Raw genomic sequence first — 9905 nt, 5'->3', positions numbered from 1 at the left:
TGATGTCTGTATTTAGCCACGTTTCCGTGACGAAAAACAGCTTATTAGAGGAGATAATGTCTTGACATATAAATGCTTTATTTGATGGGAACCTCACATTCAGTAAGGCAACTCTGGTTGGGGTTTGAAGAGGTAAACTGATAGGTTTAATAATGATTAGATTTTCAGAAATGACACCTCTGCTTTCTAGGCTGTCATAAAAATAAGTTGGGCAGGAGAGGGAGCCAGTGGCACAGACCGGTGGTGACGGAGGTAAAGGAGAAGATACTGGGGGCGAAGAGAAACAATTAATCATAATGTTTTCCTGCAACTGCCTGTTGCTAATCCTGGCAGGGATTTTAAAAGTGTCATTTTATGGTCCAAATCCAGTAGAAAGTGTACTGTTGTAAGCGGCGGAACAATTATGGACCAGGACCAAGGGAGCATCAATGACTGACGGACCGGTCAGCACTTGACTGGTGGATGGGCATGCTGTAGTGACGTGATGGGCAGGTGGACATGGGAGCATGAGGATGGTTGATGTTTTATGTCAGGTTGGCAAAAAGCATACGTGCGCCAGCATTGTTCAGTTGGAGACCATCTGCTCCAAAAAGGTGTCCACGTTCCCAGAAGAGATTGAAATTGTCAATGAAGTGCACACTGTTGGAGTTGCATGCAGACAAGAGCCAGGTGTTGAGGCTGAGCAGTCTACTGAAACACCCCACTCCACGGCCGAAAGAGGGGGTTGGTGCTGATATGTAGGCACTGCTACGGGACTGTTTAAGGACATTGAAGAGATGGGTAAAGTCTCGTTTTAACAATCTGGACTGCTGTTTTTTAATATCATTCATACCCACATGTATGACAATTTTGTCGACTTCAGAGTAGGATTTTATTATGTACCTGTTTGTACCTGTATGTACCTGTTTGAACAGAGGTATTGTTTCCATTCTGCATTTGTTTGAATATTGTTCAATGTAACACAGAAATAATCAAATGTGGTATTAGAATTAGTACTGGAACAATTGTCTTCAAAATAATTTAATTTGACAATTAACACAGTACCTGTATAACAATTTGATTTTAAGTAAAAAATTATGGATTTAGAGAGAAAATGAAAAACAATTGAATACAGACTTGTGTTTTCAGGCAATATCATGGCAATGAGAATCAAAAAAAATTTTGAACAAATATTGCTTTAAAGGACTACACTACGGTTAGTCTGCTCAACCAGACTCCATAGTAATTTCCTGTTGAAACCTAATGACTTTTATGACCTTTTACGATTGGCTTGGTCATCAGTAATAACAGTGCTTACTGTGTGTTAACTTTTGAACTTTCAAATTTTACATTTAACTATCAATGACATCAAGTGACAAGATGGAAATTTTGTCCACATTTAGTTATAATCTCAGTACCCGATTTTCATATTATAACCACGTAATCTTTTCTAAAGTATTTCTTTTGTGGACTCTGAACAAACAGTGTTTATCTCAGTTTGAGTGTATGCTTAAGAAATATAGTCGATTATATCAATCAGTAATTTTCAACATATTTCCCATTTACATGTCTTTTTTTCAAAGATACAATGACTTAGTCCATGTTATGTTTTCCTCCTGCTGTTGGAGCCTGGTGATATGTAGGATCAGCGTTGAGAGGTGGAGAAACACATCTTCCCATCTTCTGCGTCAAGTGTAGGGATGAACAGCCTGTGTACACAGAGGTACCTAGACTGTCTGCAGCACTGGCCTTTTTAAGGTCTCTGCCCTAAAGAGGACAGCAGTTCAATTTAGTGTGTTCTGTACTGTATGTTCAAGTTCTATGTTCAGTGTTCTGTGTTGAACTAGAACTCAGGTCATGTCTCTTTGCACCTGAAGGGGGCTACCATGGCACTGGATGCAGATGTAACACTCCTGAAAGATTTTGGACTTTGAGCAACACTTGTTCTGTACTAAATTATTTATGTTTTTGAGCTTGTTGATTTCCCCTCACCAAAACAATCTCACATTTGTCAGGCTCCTGATGAGCATGCATGAGGCATTCTGAGTTTTACATGGGTTTGGTCTGGTCTCAAAAAGTAATTTTCAACAGATTTCCCATTTACATCTTTTTTTTAAACCTGTTTGATGCTCAGTGTTTGTCTGTTTGATGTTCACTCTTGAATAAATCAAAAATACTGTTTGAATGTGTGTCCATTGTATGTTTAAATATGTGTTTAAACATGCAAACGTACCAATATTAAATTTTATTTTATACACATATCTAGATATTATTTCTTCATTGAATTTCAAAATCACATCAGCTAAGGTATGGATGGATAGCAGCTACAGACACAATTGTGCTAAATGATAATATAAGGGCTACAAACGTTCAATGCTGCTTTTTTTTTTCTTACTCGGGGATTTGGCTGAGTACAAATGTAGTCAGTCTGTTTGAGTAGACATGAAAATGTGTCTGCTGCAGAAAATGAATTAAAGGCTAAAGGGCATCGTAGTCGCCAATACGAGTATGGTCTGTGATCGTGAGGTAGCCTTGTCTGTCTGTTTGTCTGTCTGTCTGTGTATGTTTCACTATATATGTATGTATGTATGTATGTATGTATATGTATTTGTGTTGACATTGCACTGTCTAAAGGCAAAGAGGTAGAACCTTTATTTTGAAGAGTACAGTGCTAACATAATTGATAGAGCACACTAGCCATTCAGGGGCAAGGGGGCGCTGAGGGCCCACCCACCAATGAAAATGAAACATTGAGCGGTAAAGTTGTACGTTTATGTATATTTATATACGTGAATGTATATTTATGCACGTTTATGTATATGTATATACGTGTATGTATATTTATGTATGTTTTTTGTACATTTGAGGCACTGCGCGGGGCGCACTTGACTGACATTTTCGCCACATCACTGGGTTCACATCACTGCTCTGTAACGTGTCAACAACACACAGACTGCTATGAAGTACTTTTACATGTCCACTGTTTGCCTCTTACAACGTGTTCTGCTTTTAGTCCTGTTCAGGATATGCCTGTATGAGTCTTACATTATCCAGGTTTCTGATGGTCTGTGTCGGAGTGACAACCTCTGTCATTTCTGCATTAAGGTGGCTTCTATTCTCATCTGCATATTAGTTATCGATGTCCTGACCACGTTTATATTATGTTATGTCAACTTTCTTGTCAAACTCAGTCCATTCGAAAAAATATGCAATACAAACAATGTACATCACATACATTCAAATGAAAAGAAAAAAATGGCAACTTTTATTTATTTGTTTATTTTTAATAAAAGTCAGTTATACCATTCTTCAAAACGATACTCCCTCATTTGTTGTTTTGATGGTGGTGGAGAGCGCTGTCTAACACGTCAGTCCAAAAGTTCTCATAGGTGTTGAATTTGGGTTGAGATCTGGTCACTGCGAGGGCCATAGTATAGACTATGACTCACATCATTTTCATACTCATCAAAACATTCAGTGAACCCTTTTGAACATATAAATTGGGGCATTGTCATCCTGAAAGAGACCACTCACATCAGGATAGAAATGTTTCATCATAGGATAAAGGTGATGACTCAGAACAACTTTGTGTTGATTTGCAGTGACTCTTCCCTCTGAGTGGACAAGTGGACCCAAACCATGCCAGCAAAATGCCCCCCACAGCATAACAGAGCCACCAGATCCCCTCACTGTAGGGGTCAAGCATTCAGACCTGGACCAGCTTTTCCTTGAATTTGTCGAGCGTCTGTATGTATATAGGATGATATGAATCAATTCATAATGAGCATAGATTAAAAGAGCAATTGGCCATATGTTATACAACTATGTATCTGTATTCAAAACATGAGACATTATCAGTGAGTGATCTTTGGGAAAGTGTTGACCTGTTTGATGAACCTTCAACACTGTAGTTGGCATTTTGGAAGCTAGATGGCGCTGGAACGTGCTTGTTGGCGACATGACTTTTGTTAAATCCCAAAACTGGGATGAATCAGGTGTCTCTGGCCGGGTGCGGTGGCGCGCGCCTGTAATCCAAGTTACCGGGAGGCTGAGGCTGGAGGATGGCTTGAGCTCAGGAGCTCTGAACTGCAGCGGACTATGTCGATCGGGTGTCCGCACTAAGTTCGGTATCGATATGGTGCTCCTGGGGGAGCTCGGGACCACCAGGTGGTCTGAGGAGGGGTGCACCGGCCCAGGTGGGAAACGGAGCAGGTCAAAGCCCCCGTGCCGCTCAGTAGTTGGATGGCGCCTGTCAATAGACGCTGTAGTGCAGCCTGAGCGATACAGCGGGACCCAGTCTTTTTACACTCTGCACACTTTACAACAAACAACTGTGACAGCTTCATGTTCCAGGAAGAAACCTCAGAAAGCAATGCTGCTTAGTCTGGCCCACACTGCCTCCATCTGGAGAAGAGGAGCACTTACTATCAATGGCACCAATCAATGCAGCACCACAGACACACATCACTATAACACTAAAACTAGCCTATATTGTGTTATAACTATTTTGTTGTATACTATAACACAAGTTTTTACGCTGGTGGAAGAAGTAAGCAAAGTATTATCTTCCGGCCTCATACACAGCTCCCACAATACCATCACACATAACACAGAGGGCTTTGGGGTGAGAAATGTCCATTACAATTGACATCAGAACACATAATTGCTCCTTTGCTGAGATATACATCACTCAGGAGGACATCAGTTTTCCCATAGTATGACAAGACATCCTCATGATCCAATATTAACTCTATGACAATTTTTTCCTAAGTTACACCGTTTACAGATCATACAGCCTAGTAACATTACTGACACAATTTGGGAATGATTTCAAGTTGATTACTTGTGTAAAAGGAATATTTACAAGAACCTGCTGGTTTCATGTAATATTTTGTACATTATATGCTAATTGTCTGCTAACAATGTGCACACTGCACGTGGTGACAGGAATTTCAGTGTCTCCTGCAACAGAAATTCAAATCTTACCTCCAAAGCATATTTGGCATACTGTATAAATGTGGGTGCTGTCTGTTAATATTCGGTGTGCTCGGGCTGTATAGTCATATTTAGGGAAGTGTATTTTTTTTTTTTATCTTGGGAAGAAGAGTTTTCTCCGGAGCTCTTGGCTCATTAAACTGCCTGCTGCTTATGAGAGGAGCTGTTGTGATTGGCATCAATCAAGCTTCCCTTAACTCCACCTGTTGTTGTGAAAAATATTCTAGCCTATTTATCAATGAATTTGAGTTTCAGATGTTTATTTTACTCTTTCATTTCATCTTCTGTTCGTCGTCACGGCTATGTGACATCACAGAGGATGTCCATATTGATGTGTCATCAGTTGTCAATTGACAGCAGTGTTTATTTGACGTCATCAATGACAGCGTCAAGGCTTGGAACCGAGTTTATAAATAGGACCCCCTCCTGCCATCAATCTCCATTCCACACTCCCTCACAGGAGACGTGGAGGCTCTGATGCACCGCAGCAGCATGCGGCAGCCGTCGCCTCGGTCTGCAGCCGAGGGGAGTCCTCGATAGCCGCCAGGTGTCATGCATGGCTGAGCTCGAGCTCGCGGTCCACCGCTTAGCTCGAGCTCGCGGTGCACAGCTGAGCTCAAGCTCGCGATGCATGACACCGGGGGGCCCTGCCAGTGCATAGATCTGGCCTAGTCTGTCGTGCTGGTATGGGAGGCTCAGGCAGCCTGGTTGCTTCAGAGCCTGTATATATTGCTGCTTCTTTTTTTCTTTCTTTTCTTTTCTTTTCTTTTCTTTTCTTTTCTTTTCTTTTCTTTTCTTTTCTTTTCTTTTCTTTTCTATCCTCTTGCTTTCTTTCTTCACTGCATGCATACATTTATCTACATTTATGTATATTTATGTACGTGAATGTACATTTATGTATATTTATGTACGTCCATGTATATTTATGGACGTCCATGTATATTTATATACGTGAATATATATTTATGTACGTTTATGTACATGTGCGCTGCGCGGGGCGCAATTGACTGAGATGACTGCTTGCAGACATGTCCCGAACAGGACTAAATCCAGGACAAGTTGTAACAGGCAAACAGTGTAGGTGTTAAAGTACTTGTAACCCAGTAGAGAATTGGGTCCAATTATATCTTTATTTTTCTATAGTTTCCTTATTTATCTCATTTTCATTTGTTAATCAATCTGTCAATGACTTATTTTACACACACAGTCCTTATTTGTCATATCAACTAGAGCAAACTTATGATTGGTTAGAGGGAGTTAAGTCCCACCCTCTCTTTACGCAGAAGTCAGTGAGTTGCAGTGCGGGTAAAACAGCAGCGGTCGGAGTGGATGAGAAATAGAGAGTTAGAACAGCGATTATTAACATATCCATGAGATAAAATAGTCTTGTGAAGACGTCAGAGGTGTGCGAGGGTCCGTGAGCCAGGAGTAGTAGTACTTTTGGCATTATCGTCTTGGTGAGTTGCCGAGCTAATTAGCGCCAGCGCATGCTAAGTGTATTAGCCACACTGTGAGTTGATGTGTGAGGTGGCAGAAAACGTGTCTGTGCTCCATAAACGCTTGAACTTGGCTTATCACTGCTGCTCACTGTTTCTGTTAACTATCTTAAGAGTTAAAAACTGAATATTATTGCTCTGATAATTTAGAAGAAGTAAGGTATGATGTTTATTTTGATAGTGTGTGTGTAGTTATATTGAGATACCTTGTATGATGAAACTGATGGATAAGTTCATTTATAACTAAAAGTTAAAACATCATAATTCATGGGTTAACAGCTAAAATTCATGTTGATTAAATTCATGTTTAAAAGGTTGATTAAAAATGTATAAAATGTGGGAAATACTTACATTGAGATAAAAAAAACAACAGCTGTACCGTTAAAAGAGAGAATTCATTTAATCATTATTATGCTACAGTAATGTGTGGAGAATTATTATATTACTATGGCCATTAGAGAAAAGTAGTGACGTCATGAAAATAACAGTCCTGTCTTCATGCAGGCTGGGTTTTTTTGAGAACTAGAGAACTGGATCTGGATTCTCCCTGTGGATGGGAGATGGCGAGCCCCCAGTGAGATCTCTTCTTAACCTAAGGAGTGAGGAACCGAGACCTGAGAAGAGGACCTGGTATCTTTTTTTGCTTCCACTCAAGTATCAGTGTGGTAGGACCACCACACATCCGACTACTAGAATTTTTCCCCCTGACTTGACATAAAACATTGACTTGAGGGCGCTGACTGATATCGCAAAGACATTAAAGGGACATTACACTCATGGACACTTTGAATTCAAGTTCTGCTGAAAGACTGTGAAATCTTGGGATATTGATGATAATTGCACTGCATTTTATGTTCATGTTTTATAACTTGGTACAGTAAACTTACCTGAAACGTTCCTGGTGGCTCCATTTACCTGTTTTGTCTGCCATTCCCTTTTCAACCCTCCCATTATGAACCTAGCCCCTGGTCCATATATTCTTTATTCTTTACCCTGTAGCACCTAGTGGGTTACATACTCAATAACAGGTGGTGTGCCATTGACAAGTTAAAGAGTGATGTGGCGAAATCTCAATCAAGTGCGCCCTGCGCAGTGCGTTGGGACGTGTCCAGCGCACTTTAGTGGATTGATGGAAATCTCGTCGGGCGCACCTGAACCACAACTGGACAACTGGACAACCTGTGGAGAGAAAAAGAAGCGGATGAAAGAAGAAAATGGCAAATATTCAGGCTCTGAAACTCCCATGGAGCCAGAGCCTCCCGTACCAGCAGCGATTAAACAGAGTTGGCCAGGTCTGCGCGCTGGTAGGGCCCCCAGGTGTCACCGACAGATTAAACTCAGCGGCTTCACCTGGAGGTAACGAGAAGCATGGAGGAGACTCCTCGTTAGCAGCCAGATGACTGGAGGAGTTCCTGTTCATAACCTAAGGTGCATTTATGGACATAAATACAAAAAAACTACTTAAAACCAAGTCAGCACTTTCATTTCAGTCATTATTTCATTTAAAATCAAATATGCCGGAGTCAAAACAACCTAAATGTGTCACTGTCTGAATGATGGACTTTACACTGCTGCTAGTTTTCCCCTGGCTGTTTCCAGGTTATCCTGGTGCAGTCATAGGGGGAGTTTATGCATCAGCCTACCAGTGGAGGTCTCACACCCATCAAATAGGACACATGACATTTATTATATTATTTACAATATTTCTTTAGTTTGTAGTCTGTATATATAAACACATTGCTGGTAATGTAAACATTTGTGAGCTTAAAATGCATGTCAAAACACCCCTTATCCTTACATATATGACTGAAGAGGGTCCAGTTAACTCACTTCTCCCATATATGTAGACATTCACACAGCAATAATCCAAATGATGTGCAAAACAGCTGATAATAATAATGGAGTAACATTAACATACAACAGCAGTTTGTTAGCTACAACAGGTAGCTAGTTTACTTACAAATCAATTAGCATTGCTAGCTTTGGTTATCATCTGAAGCTAACAGTTAGCTACAGTGGTGGGCAGGTAAACAATTTAAACTGTGTTTGGTTGGAGCATTGACTGTATATAAAGATGGATGTCATGACAGCTCTCCAAAAGTGAAGCCAAAACATCTTGAGTGCCCCTTGGTGGCTGGCTGCAGTATAGGTCATAAGTCCTGTCCTCTCCATGTTAGTGGATGGGACATGAGCCAAACTAAAAAATCAAAGTACATGTCAAACAAACTTTTCCCAAAGATGGGGGTCCGACATCATGACTGACAGCTGTGACAGCCGCTCTGAAACTTCCATCAGGCAGTGGAACGACTGAGGGGGCATGTTCTGCGGGCCATCATCCTGTCTCCTGACTATACTGTGCAGACTCTGGCTCCAAATGACATAACACAAGCAAGATGGCCGCTCCCAGAAAGGACATATTTTGGCTCCACTTTTGCATAGCAGTAAGAAGTGGAGACGCATTTTCCATATTTATATGCAGTCTGTGGGTTGGAGAGGTTAACTCGATAAACTCATGCACACAACAAGACCACAAACATAAAGTTGGACTCACCTGTATGTAACGTTAATGTCTGCAGCAGCTCAGTGCGTCTCTGTAAAACACACTGCATTTACTTTGAAAATCCCCAGACTGGTTCCGCTGCCTCTGCTTCTTTTTTAGATAGTTTTATCCTCAAAGTGTTTAAAAGAAGTTATGAATTATGTTCATTATTTAGGCTATTTCTTTATTTACTTTAGCTCTCCTTAAATTGAGCTGCAGCCAACACGCTTCAAAACGCGCAACTTTTACTTTGAAGGTGAACTGTCTCCGTTTCTAGCTCCCTATTTTCTTAAGAAAAAGAAAAAGTTACAAAAGAAAATTCTACATTAGTAAATAGTTAAATAGTCATTTCATATCTCTGATCTGTTATTCCCTAATCTGTTATCACAGCCAGTGGCGAGTGCACGCACGTAATTTAACGTACTTCAACTGTTCATTCTTCCCTGGCCTAGTGGGTGGCTGTTAGGTTTTCATATATGGGAAACTCAGTTTTGTTTCATCAATTACCACCTTAGGAGGGGGAGGGGGAGGGGGGGGGGGGGGGGGGGGGGTCTTTAAGGACTTTAACAAGGTAACTGAACTTTTTCTTTTTTTTTGAGGGAAAAAACCATTCAACACAAATTATTATTCAAAGCGGGGTATTTTTATATATCCTAAAACATGCCTAGAAGGTATCTTTAAACAGCATCAATGTCAACAAGATATGAAATATCAGCATTTACCACACAAACATGGAGTCATATGTTTTAATTATTTTTAATCCCTGCTGTCTCACATTCCTTAGAATGAACAGATACCACTGACCTCAAAGCAACAGCAACAAATTTTGTGGGACACTCCCAGGATAATGTAGTGGGAGGACACTCCGCCCCCCCCCCCCCCCCCCAACAAAGTAA

The 9905-nt window shown here is 40.7% G+C and overlaps 1 long non-coding RNA gene across 1 annotated transcript; it reads left to right on the top strand.

Annotated features, from left to right (window-relative positions):
* Nucleotides 1-6057: 6057 nt before the first annotated feature.
* LOC121896121 lies at nucleotides 6058-7367 on the top strand. Its single transcript, XR_006095925.1, has 2 exons — nucleotides 6058-6431; nucleotides 6975-7367. It is a non-coding gene; the product is annotated as an uncharacterized LOC121896121 (long non-coding RNA).
* Nucleotides 7368-9905: the final 2538 nt, after the last annotated feature.

This window comes from Thunnus maccoyii, chromosome 4, assembly GCF_910596095.1.
Source record: "Thunnus maccoyii chromosome 4, fThuMac1.1, whole genome shotgun sequence".
In the NCBI taxonomy this organism is placed as follows: Eukaryota; Metazoa; Chordata; class Actinopteri; order Scombriformes; family Scombridae; genus Thunnus; species Thunnus maccoyii.
Note: the sequence above shows the minus strand (reverse complement) of the source record. Positions and strands in the feature narration are given on the sequence as shown.